An 18,636-nucleotide genomic window follows, 5' to 3' on the forward strand; every position below is an offset into this window, starting at 1 on the left:
GAGAATGCCTTCAATTTTTTTTTTATTTAGACCAATGTTGGCCTGGGGCCTAGCATAGATAGACTTTATTATGTTGAGATATATTCCTGTTATCCCTAGTTTCTCTAGTGTTTTGAACATAAAGGGATGTTGTATTTTTTCAAATGCTTTTTCTGCATCTATTGAGATGATCATATGATTCTTATCTTTTGAATCTATTGATGTGATGAATTACATTTATTGATTTCTGTATGTTGAACCAACCTTGCATCCCTGGGATGAATCCAACTTGATCATGGTGCACAATCTTTTTGATATGTTTTTGTATTCAATTTGTTGGAATTTTATTGAGAATTTTTGCATCTATGTCCATTAGAGATATTGATCTAAAGTTTTCTTTCTTTCTTTCTTTTTTTTTTTTTGATGTGTGTTTGCCTGGTTTTGGAATCAGAGTAATATTGGCCTCATAGAATGAGTTTTGAAGTGCAGTCTCTTTTTCTATTTCCTGAAATTAATTGGAAACTTTTGGTATTATTTCTTTTTTAAAGGTCTGTAGAATTTGGCTGTGTATCCTCCCCCTTTTGTTTAATTTAAATAACAAGTATGTGGCTTAGGGACCATGCCTGTTTTAGGTTGTCCAATACTACATATGGTCCTTACCCGTCATTGGATGGTCTGACCTCAAATCGTCAGCCTCCTGTCTTAGGTTGTTACCATGATCAAGTTGTAGGGTAGTTTCTCTACTTTTTTTATATCTCTTAAGAGTTGCTTTGTGGCATAGTATATGGTCTATTTTAGAGAAGGTTCCATTGCTGCTGAGAAGAAAGTATATTCTCTCATTGAAAGATGGAATATTCTATATATGTCAGTTAAATCTAAGTTATTGATTGTATTATTGAGTTCTATAGTTTCTTTGTTCAGCTTTTATTTGGAAGATCTATCTAGTGATGAAAGAGGTGTGTTCAAGTCACCCAAAATTATTGTTGTGGTCAATTTGACTCTTGAACTTGAGAAGAGTTTGTTTGATGAACATAGCTGCTCCTTATTTGGGGGCATATACACTTATAATTGTTTAGTCTTGTTGATGTATGGTTCCCTTGAGTAGTATGTAGTATCCTTCTTTGTCCTTTTTGATTGAAGTTAGTTTGAAGTCTACTTTATTTGATATGAGGATGGAAACCCCTGCTTGCTTCTGCAGTCCATGTGAGTGGTATGATTTTTCCCAACCCTTCACCTTCAGTCTGTGAATGTCTTTTTCTATGAGATGAGTCTCTTGGAGGCAGCATATTGTTGGGTCTTTTTTTTTTAATCAAATCTGCTAGTCTATGTCTTTTGATTGGTGAGTTTAGGCCATTAACATTCAGGGTTATTATTGAGAAATGATTTGTATTCCCAGCCATTTTTGTTTATTTTAGGCATTTAACATGACTTGTTTCTCCTCTGATTACATTTTTCTTTAGTGTAATACATCTCTCTGATGATTTTCAGCATTGTTTTTCATTTCCTCTTTGTGGAATATTTTGCTAGTGCAGGCTTTATAGTTGTAAATTCTTTTAACTTTTATTATGAAAGGTTTTTATTTCATCATCAAATCTAAATCTTAGTTTTGATGGATATAAGATTCTTGGTTGGCATTCATTTTCTTTCAGAGCTTGGTATATGTTGTTCCACAATCTCCTGGCTTTGAGGGTCTGGGTTGAAAAATCTGCTGAGATATGAATTGGTCTCCCCCTATATGTGATCTGATTCCTCTGTCTTGCAGCTTTTAAGATTCTATCCTTATTCTGTATTCTAGGCATTTTCATTATAATGTGCTTTGGTGTAGATCTGCTTTAATTTTGTACATTTGGTGTCCTGTAAGTCTCTTGTGTTTGGTTTTCCAATTTGTTCTTCATGCTTGGGAAGTTTTCTGATATTATCTCATTGAAGAGATTGTGCATTCCTTTGGTTTGAAATGCTGTGCCTTCCTTTATCCCAATAACTCTTAGATTTGGTCTTTGATGCTGTCCCATAATTCTTGCATGTTCTGTTCATTCATGGTTTCTAACTTTCTTCACTATGTGATCAACTTTATTTTCCAGATTGTACACTTTTTCTTTGTAATCTGATGTTCTTTCTTCCAAGTGATCTAGTTTGTTGGTGAAGCTTTCTATTGAGTTTTTTATTTGATTTATTGACTCAAGGATTTCTGACTGTGTTTTTTTTTTTTTCAGAGTCTCTATCTCTCTCTTGAAGTAATCTTTTGCTACCTCTTTTGCTCTCTTATCTCATTGTTGGAGTGATCAATTTTTTGCCTGTATTTGCTCATTTAGGTTATTCTTTAATTCACAGACCATTTTAATTAAGAACCTTCTAAACTCCTTCTCTGACATTTCATCACCTTCGCTGTTCATGGGTTCTGTTATTGTAGTGTCCTGGTTTGTTTGGGGCCCTTTCCTCCCTTGTTTTTTCATGTTTTCTATGTGTCTTCCTTCCTTGCAATGTGAGTCTGAGGGATTACAGTTTCTTCCCTATATTCTTGTAGTACCCATGCAGATTGTCTGTACCTTACCTTGCTGTTGGGCTTCCAGACCCTGTTGGTGTTCCTCAATAAATGCTACTGCATCCTGGATCTGAGTCCTGTGTAAGTTGAAGTGAGTGGATCTGGGATGCTGGGCTTGACTTCCCATGGTAGTCTGCTGGTCAGAAGGGGAAGTCCTGTGCCAAAGACTAGGCTCTGGCAGTACCTGTCCTGCTGGGGGAGGGGTAAACCAGGCCTACTGAGAGCCTGGATCTTGCATTGGTTGGTGTGAGTGGCAGTAGTCCAATGCTCAGAAGGGTGGTCCTTCACTAGAAGCTAGGCTCTGGCAAGTGTCTGCCCTTCTGGGGAAGGGGTGGGCCAGGCCTGCTGTATGCCTGGGGCCCCACACAGGCAGGTGTGGGTGGATCTGGGCTGCTGGGCTTGACCTCCCATGGTAATCTGCTTGGGTTTTAATTCTAATTCTTTGTATTTATGTTTGGCTTTATAAAGCCTTTGGGTCATGGGCTCAGGGTTGTATCTAACACTTTAGTATTCTTCCTTTAGCTCCCAGTAGTTGTATCTAGGAAGAAAACTGATAGTAGTAGATCTCAGTTCCCATCTTTTAATTCAGGGTGAGATAGCACTATTGGAGTGCTGAAACATTGCACATATCCGTGGAACCACAATGAGGCCACTCCTACTCCCAGGAGTGATAGCATTGCCTACTTCCTTCTTCTGGAGCATGTAACTTTTGTATTTGCTCTTACTGAGCCACTGCCGCTACCAAATTTGTGTCCATTCAAATGAGCCTTCCTCTCTAATCTTCAGGTTTTCTCAAGTCAACTTTTCTTTCATTTTTAATTTATTTAGCCACAAGTCATGATTGTAAATGAAAGTTTGAGGCTTGCATCCGTAATTTACCAAGGCCCTAAGCAACTTAGTGAAATCCTGTCTCAAGATTACAAATAAAAAAGGGTTTGGGATATGGCTAAGTGGTAAAGTGCCTCTTAGTTCCTAAAAATTGTTGTTTTATCCACTGAAGCAGAAAAGTTCAATATTGTGGCTACTCATCATTTGTCTTTTTCCTACTGATATTTATGGTAGGTTGAATTGTGTTACACTTGTTGGAAGGAATCACCAACTTTATTATATTTAAGGAAAATAAAAAATGAATGTTGGAAATATGATGAAAGAAATTATTGCCAATGGATAAAGGGATTTCAATGTCTGAAATAAGAAGACTAAATTTGATTTTTTGTTCCATCTTAAACAAGAGAGCTATGCCAATCTGACAGAGTCTCTTCTAACAAAGCAGCCTGCTTCTTTTATACAGGGTTTTGGCCAGAGTGCAGTTTCAGGATGGGCCAATTTTGGAAGTAAAGTGCATTGACCTCTGGGAAGAGTGGACTTTCAAGACTGGCCAATTTTCAGAGGGCCAACTTTCTGAGGTAAGTGGGTTGACATCCAGAAAGAGTGGAGTTTCAAGATGAGCCAATTTTCAGAAGGTAAGTGGTTTGCCATGGGTAGCAGCCTGGCTCTTTAAGTGTTACCCTTTTTGGTTGGTGGCTGGTGGAGGCATATTTATTGGAGTGGCTTTGTCTTTCTGTCTTGGCTGTCTTTCTCAAAGTAAATGCATGACTTTGTTTGGTGAGTGAGGACAGTTAGCATTGATTGATTGAATAGCTTTCAAGTGGTTTGGGTGGCTATTAGTTTCTGTAGCTACAGGTGAGTCCTTTCCAAAGCTTGAGGTGATTTTAATCATTGGTTTTTGTTTAAAGTTGCTTTCCCTCAAGTTTTCAAAATAAAAGCCATTTCATATTCAGAGACTTAGATTTCTTTAGAAGTTGGATAAAGTTGTAATTGCTTAAAAGATTGCTCTGAAGAATATCACCCATTTATTTATGTTGCTTAGTCTTAACTATAATAGTGTTTTCATACCTTTTTTTGGTAAATTGTTGTTATTTTTGAGTATGATTTTGGTACTTTCAGGGGTTTTTGATGAACTACTGATCTTATGATCTTCAGGCAGCGTTGTTAGGATCTTTGGAAATAGATACGTGAAAACTCTATGTGTTTATTTCATATAAATTAATTATAATGATCTACTGGTAAATCTAGCTTTTAGTTAGAAGTAGATTACTGGATAAAAGTGTGTATCAATTGCCAAATCAATTTCTTTTCCAAAAATATTGCATATTTTCAGAATAGTGCTTTTTTTGAACTATGCCAAATGAGATATTTCCATGATTTCATCTTTCATGGTCTATGTCTCATGTCATTTTAAAAATTTCATCTTAATTAAACATTATTATATTTATAATGAAACTGAAATATAGCCCAAATGTAATTAATGTTCCCTTGTTTGACAGTCATTGACTATAGCCAACCACCTATCCTTTTAGTGTAGCATGCAAATATAGTGTGGCTCATCTAATCTGACTAGTTTCTGTGTAGATAAAATTTTCCTTTCAAGTTCCTAGGAAACAACTAGCACCATGTACCTCACCTTGGTGCATCCATTCTATTTTTCAAATAGAATTATTTTCCTGACAATTTATCTGGTGATCTACTTTTGATATTTCACCTCTTCTGTATAAATCTTGTCTCGTGTTCTGATACATATTTTGAAATGTGAAGTCTCTCATACGATTGTATTGGAGTCATATGTTTACTTGGGTTTTAAGGCAGTAAATATCCTTTTCCTTGTAGTGAGCTGAAACTTCATAGCTGGTTTTGTGTTTACTTATTTAAAGAAGGAATAAATGAAGTTGTAGAGGAGTTGAAATTTTTTGAAAATTGTGTTTTAATTCTTTGACAGCAGAATTAATACAAATCATTTTTTATGCACTTTAAAGTGGTGTGCTGCCCTCATGTATGAGGGAATGAAAAATGTAAAGGAATGATTAATCTAGAAATGATGTATGATTACACTACTATGTGGAGAGTCTAATTCTCCAGCTAGTGGCCTGCTTGCAGTTGCAGTTTAAGATACATTGTAGGGGTTCTGTGTTTGTGATTGGGGTCCTTGATAAACTGTGTGATTTTGGCATGCTTGATGTCTAAGAAGTTTCTGTACAAAGAAACAGAATGCCTGACTACTGGGAAACTACTGTGCAAAGACACAAGATGCCTGGCTGCTGTAGAATTGTCCTTCATGAGGAGGCTCTGTGTTACAGTCTTATTAGCCTCCGTCTTCATCTCAGGCACACAACTCCTGGGGATATAGGGATTCTGTTGTTGGAAAATCACAACGTTTCACTGAACCTCATTCTGTCCACATAACAGTAACTTTATACAATGGACTTTCTTGAGAGCTACACAAAGCTCCTAACATTGCACATTGCAACTTAGTATGTAATTGAGGAATAAGCTGCATAATAAGGCTAAGTCAGAACCTGTCCAGTAATTCAATTAACAATATGTACTAATGATGCCAATGACCTAAAGTAATATATTGATATAAATAAAGCCTGGCAGCTTGGCCTCTCTGCCATTCTGCCACCTTCCTTTCTTGCCTCTGCATCTTGTCTGTGTCTCCCTTTTAATTTTTCCTTACAGGAAGGTAAAATTGGCTATTGTAATTATACCTAGGCTCTGTGGGCCATAAGGTCTCTATGGCATAGACTGAAGTCTATTACAGAAAATAAGTTCATGAGTGTAACTACATACCCCCAACCTCTATTTACTAGGTCTGAGGTCATTGCTCAGCAGTAGAGTGCTTGGCTTCCCAATATGATGACCTCATTTGGCCCATCAGCACCATAAAAAGCTCCTCCACCAAGCCAAAATATTTATTGATGTGAACAGCAATGGGCTGGATTTGGCTCACAGACACTAATTTCTTGACATTGTGTTCAACTCATGCTGATGTTAATGTACTGAATATTTTTTATAACATTTTCCTGCATGCAATCTGTTATCCTTCATAAAAATAATATATTTCAGAATGCATCAGAGCATAATTTTCCAAAGTGACTCCATGTACAATTTACAGATATTCAGTTTGTATTATGAGATTTTTTTCCCAATTTCTCACCATTTATTTATATTAAGATATTCAACAGTTTCATATGTCTAACAAATTTTATTTTGGGTAGTATCAAATATCCAAAGTTGGAGATTTTTATAAGCAAAATACAGCCCTCAAAATTTTTAGTCTTTCTCTGCTTATTTTTTAGAAGTTTTGAAAGTTGAGAATTTTCACTGAGAAAGCAATGGAGAAGTGGGTAATAACTGAAGAAGAATGTAGATTTAAGAGAGCTGCTTTTCCTTGAAAATAAAAGCTTTTATAGTGTGTTTGCATGTTGATAGAAATAATTGTGCACAGAAGGACATGTGTACTCAATTTAATTTTGTATTGCTAAGTAGAAATCTTGATCATTATTTTGGGGGTATTTCTAGTAAAATCACTCTCCTTTCAAATTGTGTTCATTTATATTTTCTTTGTAAAATTTTGTTGTTCATTCTGGATAGGTTTCAAAGTAGTATATTGTAATGTAATTGAGCACTGAAATGATGACCTGCACTTTAATCTATCATGCATAGATTTTTTTTTAAAAAAAGCATGTTTGTGAAAAAAAAAAAAACACATAAAGGCACCCAGTCCTTATTGTAGACAATTCCTTCTCCTTGTGTCCTTGACAGAGTTTTATTATGCATAGTTACGGTTTTCCAAGCTGCTCTAAATGACAGATGCATTAGTTTATATTTGTTTAGAATCTGAGGAAAAGAGGAGGATTTTGTTTCAGTAGAACAGGAATGTAATAGTAATGTAGAGCTCTTTTGTATAAAAATCCTTGGTTTCTCTATCAACAGGATCATTTATATTTCTTGTGTGTTTTAGGTATTTTCTGAATGCACGAATAAATTACTGGCTGGCTGAACATTTTAGAAAAAAATAGATCTTTATTTTATTGTAAGTTGGTTTCCCAAATTTCCTAGATAGAAAGTAATTTTATTTTGGGAAATATTTGCAAGATTCAGAAATTACTATTTTTCAATAATAAAAAGAAATGGAATAATACCATGGATTTATTCACTTAATCAAATCACCTGAAAATACTTGAATATCAATATAAGTATAGCAACATATTGTGAAATTCCAGTGGTGGAGCCAGAATTTCAAGTTGAGAGTGAAGTCTTGGTCTTCCAGTGACCCTTTGTATATCATTGAACAACCTTCTTGTCTTTTGTTGCTCAGTTCTTTTTTTTCCCTCAAGTACCTCATATGATACCTGCTTCTATGTATTTGTGGGAGGATTGAATTGAATATTGCACACATGTAGAGTGTAGAATGGGTGCAGACCGATTGCATAGTGGGTACTGCAAAAGCTAACTCCATCCATCATCCAAGAAGAGTTTCCCTAATTTAAGGACTTCACAATACATTCTAAATGAGTTTGGGTACCTGTGAAAGTTTGTTTTTATTGTAAATGATGTGAACACATAAACCTCATATGTATTCATGTATCATGCAATATAAGTAACATCTTTTTCCTTTTGCTTTGTTGTGACAACATTTGACCTAAATTCACTTATCTGCTATGATATCAGTAGTAGTGGTTTTCTTTGTCCCTTAATATAATTCTATTTGTAGTTGAATCACTTCTGTATAAAATAATTGTGTATTTAACAGCTTGCAAAATTTAAATAGGAGTAATTGATTATCAGTGGAGTGATTTTATGCAAAATGTAGTTTTATATATTCACAGCATTTTAAACATATTTGTATAAAATCATTTCGTGTCTTTTCTTTCTTTTTTATTTTTTTTTTACACAAATGGAATGCAACTTTTCATTTCTCTGGCTGAACATGATGCAGAGTTACATCATTCATGCAGTCATACAGGTACATAGGGTAATAATGCCCACCTCATTCCACCATCTTTCCCACTGCCTACATCACCTCCCCTCCCCTTACTCCCCTCTGCCTAATCCAAAGTTCCCTCATTCTTCCCTCCATCCCCCCATTATAGATCAGCATCCACTTATCAGAGAGAACATTTGGCTTTTGTTTTTTGGAGGATTGGCTTACCTTCTTAGCACGATATTCTCCAACTCCATCCATTTACCTGCAAATGCCATAATTTAAATCTTCTTTAATGATGAATAATATTCCATTGTGTATATGTACCATTTCTTTATCCATTCATCCACTGAAAGGCATCCAGGTTAGTTCCACAGTTTAGATATTGTGAATTGAGCTGCTATAAACCTTGATGTGGCTGCATCACTATAGTATGTTGATTTTAAGTCCTTTGGGTATAGACCGAAGAGTGGGATAGCTGGGTCAAATAGTGGTTCCATTCAAAGTCTTCTAAGGGATCTCCATACTGCTTTCCAGAGTGATTGCACCAATTTTCAGTCCCACCAGCAATGAATGAGTGTGCCTTTTCCCTATGTCCTTGCCAACACCAACACTGATTTTTGCTTGTATTCTATTTTGAATGTATAACTGACATTCTGACTGGAGTGAGATGAAATCTTACAGAGTTTTGATATGTATTTCTCTAATTGTAGAGATGTTGAACAATTTTTAATATATTTGTTAATTATTTGTATACCTTCTTCTGTAAAGTTTCTGTTCAGTTTCTTTGCCCATTTATTGATTGGATTATTTGTTTTTCTGGTGTTTTTTTGAGTTCTTTATATATAGTGTCTATTTGATGTGTGTGGGGTTAACTTTTTCTTCTCTTCTGTTGGCTCTCTCCAGTGGTGGAGCCAGAATTTCAAGTTGAGATTGAAGTCTTGGTCTGCCAGTGACCCTTTGTACACCACTGGACAAACTACTTGCCTTTTGTTGCTCAGTTCTTTATTTTCCCTCAAGTACCTCATATGATACCTGCTTCTATGTATTTGTGGGAGGATTGAATTGAATATTGCACACATGTAGAGTGCTGAGAAGAAGCTTTTTATTTTGAATCCATTCCATTTATTGATTCTTGATTTTACTTTCTAGGCTTTAAGGAGTCTTATTAAGGAAGTCAGGTCCTAGGCTCATGATGAAGATTTGGGCCTAGTTTTTCTTCTGTTAGGCACAGAGTCTCTGGTATAATTTTTAGGTCCTTGATCTACTTTTAGTTAAATTTTGTGCATGGTGAGAGATAGGGATTTAATTTTATTTTTCTGAATATGGATTTCCAGTTTTCCCAGCACCATTTGTTGAAGAGGCTCTCTTTTCTCCAGTGTATGTTTTTGGTGCCTTTGTCTAGTATGAGATAACTGTATTTGTGTGGGTTTGTCTCTGTGTCTTCTATTCTGTACCATTGGTCTACATATCTACATGCCAATACCATGCTGTTTTTGTTACTATTGCTCTGTAGTATAGTTTAAGGCCTGGTATTGTGATGCCTCTCGCTTCACTCTTCTTGCTAAAGGTTGCTTTGGCTATTCTGGGTCTCTTATTTTTCCAAATGAATTCATTATTGCTTTTTCAATTTCTATGAGGATTGTCATTGGGATTTTAATAGGAATTCCATTAAATCTGTATAATGCTTTTGGTAGTATGACCATTTTTACAATGTTAATTCTGCCTATCCAAGAAAAAGGGAGATCTTTCTATCTTCTAAGGTCTTCTTTAATTTTATTCTTTAGCATTCTGTAGTTTTCATTGTCAAAGTCTTTTACCTCTTTTGTTAGGTTGATTTGCAAGTTTTTTTTGTTTGTTTGTTTTTTAGGATATTGTGAATGGGGTAGTTTCCCTAATTTATCTTTCAGAGGTTCATCACAAATATACAGAAATGCATTTGATTTATGGATGCTGATTGCTCTTTGCTGCCATTTATTACTTCTAGAAGTTCTCTGGTGGAATTTTTTTGATCCTCAAATGTAGAATCATGTTGACAGAAAATAGTGATAGTTTGACTTCTTTTCCTATTTGTATCCCCTTTCTTTCTTTCATCTGTCTAATGTTCTGGCTAGAGTTTCAAGGTAGGTTGAATAGAAGTGTTGAAAGAGGGCATCTCTGTCTTATTCCAGTTTTTAGAGTGAATGCTTTCATTTTTTTTCAATTTAGAATGATATTGTCCTTGGGCTTAGCATAGATAGCTTTTGCAATGTTGAGGTATGTTCCTGTTATTCTTAGTGTTTTAGTGTTTTGAAATTGAAACATGATGTATTTTGTCAAATGCTTTTTCTTCATCTATTGAGATGATGGTTATTATCTTTAAGTTTGTTGATGTGATGAATTACATTTATTGATTTCTGTATGTTGAAATAATCTTGCATACCTGGAATGAACCCCACTCGATCATGGTGCACTATCTTTTTAACATTTATGCAATAAAATTTTATGCAATTTGCCACAATTTTATTGAAAATTTTTGCATCTATGTTCATCAGGGATATTGGTCTGAAGTTTTCTTTCCTTGATATGTCTTTGTCTGGTTTTGGTATCAGAGTGATATTAGCCTCATAGAATGAGTGTGGAAGGGTTCCCTTGTTTTCTATTTCATTGAATAATTTGAGGAGTATTGGTATTAGTTCTTCTTTGAAGGTCTTGTTAGAACTTGGCTATAAATCTGTCAGGTCCTGAACTTTTCTTGGTTGGTTGATAGGCTTTTGATGGCATCTTCTATTTCATTGCTTGAAATGATCTGTTTAAATTGTGTATGCCCTTTTTCAGTTTGGGTAGATCACATGTCTCTAGAAATTTGTTGATATCTTCTAGATTTTCTATTTTATTGGAATCTAAATTTTCAAAACATTTTCTAATTATCTTCTGTATTTCAATAGTGTCTGTTGTGATATTTTCTTTTTCATGACCAATTTTAGTAATTTGAGTTTTCTCTTTCCTTTTCTTATTAAACCTTTTGTTGTTTCTCTTTCCTTTTCTTTATTTATTTTTTCAAAGAAGCAACTTCATTTTGTCAATTTTTAAAATTAGTTCATTTGTTTCAATTTCATTCATATTAGCTCTGATTTTAATTATTTACTGTCTTCTATGGATTTTGGTGTGCTTCTTTTTCTAGGGCTTTGAGATGTAATGTTAGGTCATTTATTTGTTGACTTTTTAATTCTTTTAATGAATGAGCTCAATGCAATGAACTTTCCTTTTATCACTGCCTTCATTGTGTCCCAGAGATTTTGATATGTTGTATTGTTTATGTGTTCTGGTCACTTGTTCTGGTCAATTGTTACTCGGCTACCCCAGTTGAGGGGGGTAGAGATGCAGTGTCAAATCAACAGACACCAGGAGCTTAGTGAGAAAGCTGACTGACAATAAACCACAGTCCATGTCCAGCAAGCTCGTTTAATGCAGAAGTGATTACAATTGATATAGAATGCATCTTCCAATCATACATAAGCAAGCAAGTTATTCAACATCTAGAAACCAATCATCTTGTAATTAATGTAGCCACACTATGAGGAAGCTCTAAATATTGCTACGTGATAGAAAGCAATCTGAAGGATCTTTGTCCCTAGGGGATGGGGCCTTATGAGTTGGGGATTTCATGCCCTGAAGCACCTAACTCTTGGTTTCCTGGCCTGGTAGCTTGGCAACGCTGACCTCAAGCACTGAGGATGTGGTTACACAGACAGCTCACTATAGCAGAGCACCCCATCCTGCAGGTGTTCCTGTCAGGCCTGTACAAGTGTAGGTTTTCCTAGCACTCTGAGAAGCTCATAGCTGCTAGCTGTGAACTGAAAGTTATTCCAACAGTATTGGTATTCTCATTTACTACTAAGAATTTCTTTTGTCTCCTCCCTGATGTCTTCTGCTATCCATTTTTCATTTAATAGTATATCATTAGCCTCCAGGTGTTGGAGTAGCTTCTGTTTTTATTTTATCATTGATTTCTAATTTCATTCCAATACGATATGATAGAATTCAGGATAGTATCTCTATTTTCTTGTATTTGCTAAGAACTGCTTTGTGGCATAACGTGGATATTTTAGAGAAGGATCTATGTGTTGCTGAGAGAAAGGTGTATTCATAGGATGATAGTTGAAATATTCTATATATGTCTGTTAAGTCTAAATTATTGATTATAGTTTTGAGTTCTACAGTTTATTTTTTGTTTGGAAGAACTATCCAGTGGTGACAGAGGTATATTAAAGTCACCCAGTATTATTGTGTTGTAGTATATTAGATTCTTGAAATTGAGAAGGGTTTGTTTGATGTCCATATTTGCTCCATTGTTTGAGGCATAAATATTCATGATTGTTATGTCTTGTTGATGAATGATTCCATTAGGCAGTATGAAATGTCCTTCTTTATCCCTTCTGGCTAACTTTGACTTGAAGTCCATTTTATCTGATATGAGGATGGAAACCCTGGCTTGTTTAAGCAGCCCATGTGAGTGATATGTTTTCTTCCCATCCTTTCACCTTCAGTCTGTGGATGTCTTTTCCTATGAGATGAATCTCGAGGACAGCATATTGTTGAGTCTTTTTTTTTAATCCAACCTGCCAGTCTGTGTCCTTGATTGATGGATTTATTCCATTAACATTCAGGGTTATTATTGAGGTATGATTTGTATTTCTGTCCATTTGGTTTTTTTTTAACTTGACTTAGTTTCTCCTTTGGTTGGCTTTTCCTTTAGCATAGTTCCTGCCTTTGCTGCTTTCCTTTTTTTTTTTCATTTCTACCTCATGAAATATTTTGCTGACTATGTTCTGTAGTGCAGGCTTTCTAGTTGTAAATTCTTTTAACTTTTGTTTATCATGGAAGATTTTTATTTCATCACCAAATCTGAAGCTTAATTTTGCTGATATGAGATTATTGATTGGAACCCATTTTCTTTCAGAGCTTGGTATATGTTGTTCCAGAACCTCCTAGCTTTGAGGTTCTGGGTTGAGAAATCTGTTGAGATCCAAATTGGTTTCCCTCTATATATAACCTGATACTTTTCTCTATTGGCCTCTAACATTCTATCCTTTTTCTGTATGCTAGGCATTTTTGTTATGTGCCTTGGTGTGTGTCTATTGTGATTTTGTACATTTGGGGTTCTGTAAGCCCTTTGTATTTGATTTTTCAATTCATTCATTTGGTTTGGGAAATTTTCTGATATGATTTCATTGAAAGACTGTGTATTAATTTGTTTTATATGTCTATGCCTTCCTTTATTCTGATAAATCTTAAATTTGGTATTTTCATGTTATCCAATAATTCTTGAAAGTTTTATTTATGGTTTCTTAACATCTTCTGTAGTCTACTTTATTTTCAAGATTATATATTTGTCTTCATTGAATGTGGTCTTATCTTCCATGTGATCTAGTTTATTGTTGATGCTTTCTAATGAATTTTTAATTTGGTCTATTGTTTCCTTCATTTCAAGGATTTCTGTTTTCTTTTTTTGGAAACTCTTTTTATTGAAATAATCTTTTGGTACCTGCAGTTGCTCTCTAATCCTCTCTAATCTCTTTATTGAAGTAATCTTTTGCTGCCTGATACCAACCTTTTCTTCACAGATAATTTTAACTATGCACATTCTAAACTCCTTCCCTGACATTTCTTCTACTGTGCTGTCAATAGATTCTATCTTTGTAGCATCTTGTTTTGTTTGGGGCACTTTCTTCATTTGTTTTTTCATGTTGTTTGTGTGTTTTCTTCTTTAGCCGTGCAGATCCAAGTTATTACCATTTCTAACTTATAGACTTATAATGTCCCTGCAGGTTTCCAATACCTCACCATTAAGGGGGAGATCAATATTACAGAACCCAATGCAAACAATATGTAGCCCGTAAACCAAATGGCTCCTATGAAGATGTTTACAGTTTTGTCACAATAAAACGAAATGATGTGTTCAATTATTATCTACAACATAAAGTGTAGGTTTGCAAAAGGTTCTAAAAGGGTCTACATTTTCTAATGGTGGACAAAGAGAGAACCAGGTGTGTGTAGGATGTGATGTTTATGAGGTAGGAGGTAAGAATATATTGGTATTAGACCATAGGAAGAGTGAAAAAGGAATCAAAAGAAGTTGGCTGTTAGCAGAAGAAAGGAGAGAAAGAGACTCAAGAGAAAGAGATAAGTGAGAGGAAAATAGAGAGAGGTAAAAAATTAAAAAGAAAAAGAAAACATTTTAGTGCTGGGGTTGTTGGTCAAGCGGTAGTGTGCTTGCCTAGGATGCGTGGGGCGCTGGGTTTGATTCTCAGCACGACATAAAAATAAAGATGTCGTGTCCACCAAAAACTAAAAAATAAATATTAAAAAAGAAAAAGAAAATATTGTAATAATAAAAGAATATACAACAAAACTGTAATATAATATTCAGACATACCAATCCTCAGTAACCTGATGCATGAAAAGTACTTGGTTTAAAAAATGTTGAGGATGTCAGAGCAGAAACAGAAAGAAAAAATAATCTCAAAGGAAAATTGAATAATTGTATCTGTTGGAGTTCAATATCTTCTCTGCTTCTCTTCTCATGTGATAGGTGGGGTTGTCTGGAGTTTCCTGGTATCTCCACCCTCAGAAAGGTAAGGATTACTAGGGTGGGAGGGTTAGTCTTGGAGGCAAAACTCCTAGAGGTGGGTATAGCAATTGATGGTCCCTGTTGGAAGGGTGCACCCAGGAATCTCACTTGGGGCACACTTGTGTGATGTAGGAGCCTTGGTTTAGCCTCTTAAATTGCCTGTGGTGACCTAGCCTCTTAAATTGCCTGTGGTGCCCACAATTTCTGGTCTCTAATTTAGTCTCTAATCTGTATCTCCCTCCCTGCCCTTTTGACTTCTCTATCAGAAACCTCTCTCTGGAGGTGAGGGCTCAGTGCTGGGACCTGTGTGCCTGTCCTGAAGAGCTGTTCTGTATCAGACAGATCAGGACCAGGCATTGAGAGGTGCAGGCTGGCCACATATCTGCAACCACTGGGCTGGGATGGTGGCTAGGGAGGGGTTGGGAGACTGAGGATTGGGGAGCCATGGGGCCATGTTGATTGTCAAACCATTGGGACCAGGGGATTGGTGGATGCCAGATTGGGGAGGAGTTGGGGAATGGGCTGGTGCCAATAAGTGCCACCCAAGTTGGCCCTGGAAACCCAGTGAGTGCTGGGCTGGTTGGCTGGGTAAGCTGGGATCAAGATGTCCTCACACCTTCTTCCAACCTACCAACCCTATGCAAGGCTCTCTCCTGTCTCTGCAGCAAGATGGTGGATATTATCACACCTAGGATAGAGACCTCAGATGTAATCAAGCCTGAAGGGACATTGGTAATGGTCTTTTAGGTCCTGGCTATTGTCCCTTGATGGATGTGGTCATGTCTCAAGTTGGTGGTGGTGGTGGTAGCAAACCTGTAGGTACCTTGATGTTTGGCTTCCAGGCTCCAGTCAGTGTCCCAGTTGGAAGCTACCCCAACTAATGATGGTGATGGTAGCAGCTAAGGTAACCCAAGATGGCTGCAGAGGTGTCCTAAGATGGAGGTGGCAGGGGTGTCCTGTGTTGGTAGATGGGAACCCTGCTGTGCCCGGGGGGGGGGGTGGGTGAGAGGTCAACACTCTGTTTTAATCAAAGAAATTTTCTCCAAAACTTGATGTATTATTGAAAACATTTCTCCCAGACATCTTTTTACAATGTACAAAACATTAGGATTTTTATAAATGAGCATATGAAAAATGAGATGCTATGTATGTTTAATTTTACTAGGTAACACCCTTTAAAAGTGAATAAAGTGGTCTATCAGGTGAGTGATTAGTGGATAGAAGCCCAGTTTCTGTTTGGCTACTCATTAAATTGGGCTAGAAACTAGCCCTGTCCAAGGTTTGCAGGTCCCAGAAGCTGAGGCAGTTCAAGGAGTGTGAAAGCCAATTATGTTGGTGAGGGGAGATCTGCTCTTCCTGTGTCCTTCTCCTGGACACAGCCTAGAAGTTTCTTTCTTCTCACACTTGTGCACCTGCCAGTGCCTCAGGCCCCTTGTTGCTAGGTTCCAGTCCTATTACCTGTTTTTCTCATCTCTGTTGTTTATGCCCCTTTTGCTGAGAGAGCATAGGCTGCACTTTGGTTACATTGCCCACACTTACAGCTTTCTGCATATTGCTCACAGGTTTGTATGCCACCTGATAGCTGCCCAGTTGCATCTATAAGACTTCCCCTGCCCAAAGCACACAAACTTCATCTTAGGGCTGCGGGGGAGCCCTAGGTCCCCTGTTCTTGAGTCTCCATGCCCAAAAGCTTTCTCTTGGAAGAGGCCAGGGCCTCAGAGCACCTTACCTCCCCTTCACCTTAAACTGTCTTTGCAATCCAATACTAGCACTTAGAGTTGAGCCAGTCAAGTCTCCCCATAGTGCTGCAATAGGGGAGCTCCATTGTTTGTTAGCACTCTACCATGAAACAGTCTTTGCAAAGCGATTCTGGGAAACTCCAGATTGTGCGCCTTTACAAGGCCCTTAGTGGCTGGGGCATGAACGCATGTGTGAGGCCCAATAAAGGATGACAATAGACCAGATTTTCCTTTCAAATGTGAAATCTCAGTGGCAATTGTCTGGGTGTTCCAGATAGGCTTGTGCTTGTGAGAAAGCAGCCTTTGTGCACGAGTGGGCTCAAGAGTGAGTGGAAATTCCATATGCTGAAGACCTGTTTCTCCAAGGAAACTCCCCTATTAGACTCCTTGATTAAGCCTATTGCTGGGTATGGTATGTTCCTCTGTGCCCCTCCCTGGCTCCACAGGAATTGAACTAATGTAGCAGTGAAAAGCACTTTAGGCAAATACAGAGACACATGCAAAATACATGGTATAAAGAGTGAACCTTTAAAGCAAAAACAGTGCACATTACAGGAAGAAATGTAAAGCAAATCTGCATACCTTCAACCCTTCTCCTATGGCTCAGACTTATCTTAATTTTGTCTTTAATGTTCCTTTATAAATAATAATTCTTTTCACTATTTAACTGCAAACAGGAGCAACACAAGAATATTTTATTTTTACTTTTTTAACTGTTTTCAACATTCCTACTCTTACTGCCAGATTAAAATGACTCCTTTAGCAGCTGTCTGGATACCCGAGACTGAGCAGTATTGTGAAGTCCCCTTCCCCATTCCTCAGCCTCCTCCTCTCAGTCTTCATGCTCTTTCTCATCTTCTTGCTCTCTGGATTCCACTTTCTCAGTAGCTAGTAATCTGGGGCAGCAGCATTAGGATCCTCCACTTGGCCACAGCCTCACATCTCAGGACTTACTACTGGGACATATGTCCTTGTTCATTCTTACATTCCTGGTTGTCTGGGGCTGAATCAGGCTGTGGGCACCCAGCTGCCTCTCAGCCTCTCTTTAAGTCCTGGAAGCAACTTAGTTGCTGTCCATAGGAGACCAGCCTTAGGTGCAGGTGCCCAGGCTTCAGTCCCAGCAGGCTGGAAAGGGAATTCTTGGTCTGCATAGGCAGCAGTGTCCCCTACCCTGGCCAGGTGAGGAAACACCTGGAATGAACAAATGCAGCTAAGTGGAAGAAGGGAAGCACCCTCAATGACCTTCAAGTGGAGGAGGCCTGGACCCTGCTTGTCACAGTTCTGCCTCTGGATATTAAACCTCAGCAGCTCCATCTGCTTTTCACCCCAGGTAAAGGCTTTAAAGCATTCTCTTGGCTCAATCTTAATTAGCCTGAAATTTTGTCAGAATTGACAGTTATTCAGAAGCTGAAAACACTGGTATGAACAGCATCTTCTTCACCCTGAAAATCCACTAACCAATTAGAGTTTCCTAAGGAAATCAAGAAAATGTCCAAGAACATACTAGGAAGGACTCCACACCTTTGTTCTCCTCTTGCCAAGGAGAGATCTCTCAGCCCTGGCTCTTTACTTCGGGAACCCTGAAGTCTTGGTCTGGTGCTTTCCTGAACCAGGGCAGTTACTGCCTGAACTCCTCCTCCTACTTTCACCTGTCCTGCTCCACTGGGTGCCACATTAACTGGCTCCCTCCCTCCCAGCTGAAGTTTCAGGGCTTGGATGTCCCCTTAGTTCTGCTGAATGCTATTTCCCAGATATTTGAGGATGTCTGCCATTTTTTTCTTGTGGGTTCAATGGGATCTTCCCTGGTAGAATTACTTTTCCAGCATTCTGCAAAACCAGAGCTCTGCCTTGAACCAATATTACCGGCATTTTGTCCCTTCAAGAGTTTGCCAAATCCACTATCATGCATCTTTTTTTTTCTTAATAAAAAAATTATGTTTTTCAGTTTTACAGTGTATCATTAGAATAAATGGTATGTTGTTTGTGAATGCATAGACTG

The sequence above is a fragment of the Marmota monax genome, unplaced genomic scaffold, assembly GCF_021218885.2.
Source record: "Marmota monax isolate L192 unplaced genomic scaffold, Marmota_monax_Labrador192_F-V1.1 WCK01_AAM20220418_F8-fsc00066, whole genome shotgun sequence".
Taxonomy (NCBI): Eukaryota; Metazoa; Chordata; class Mammalia; order Rodentia; family Sciuridae; genus Marmota; species Marmota monax.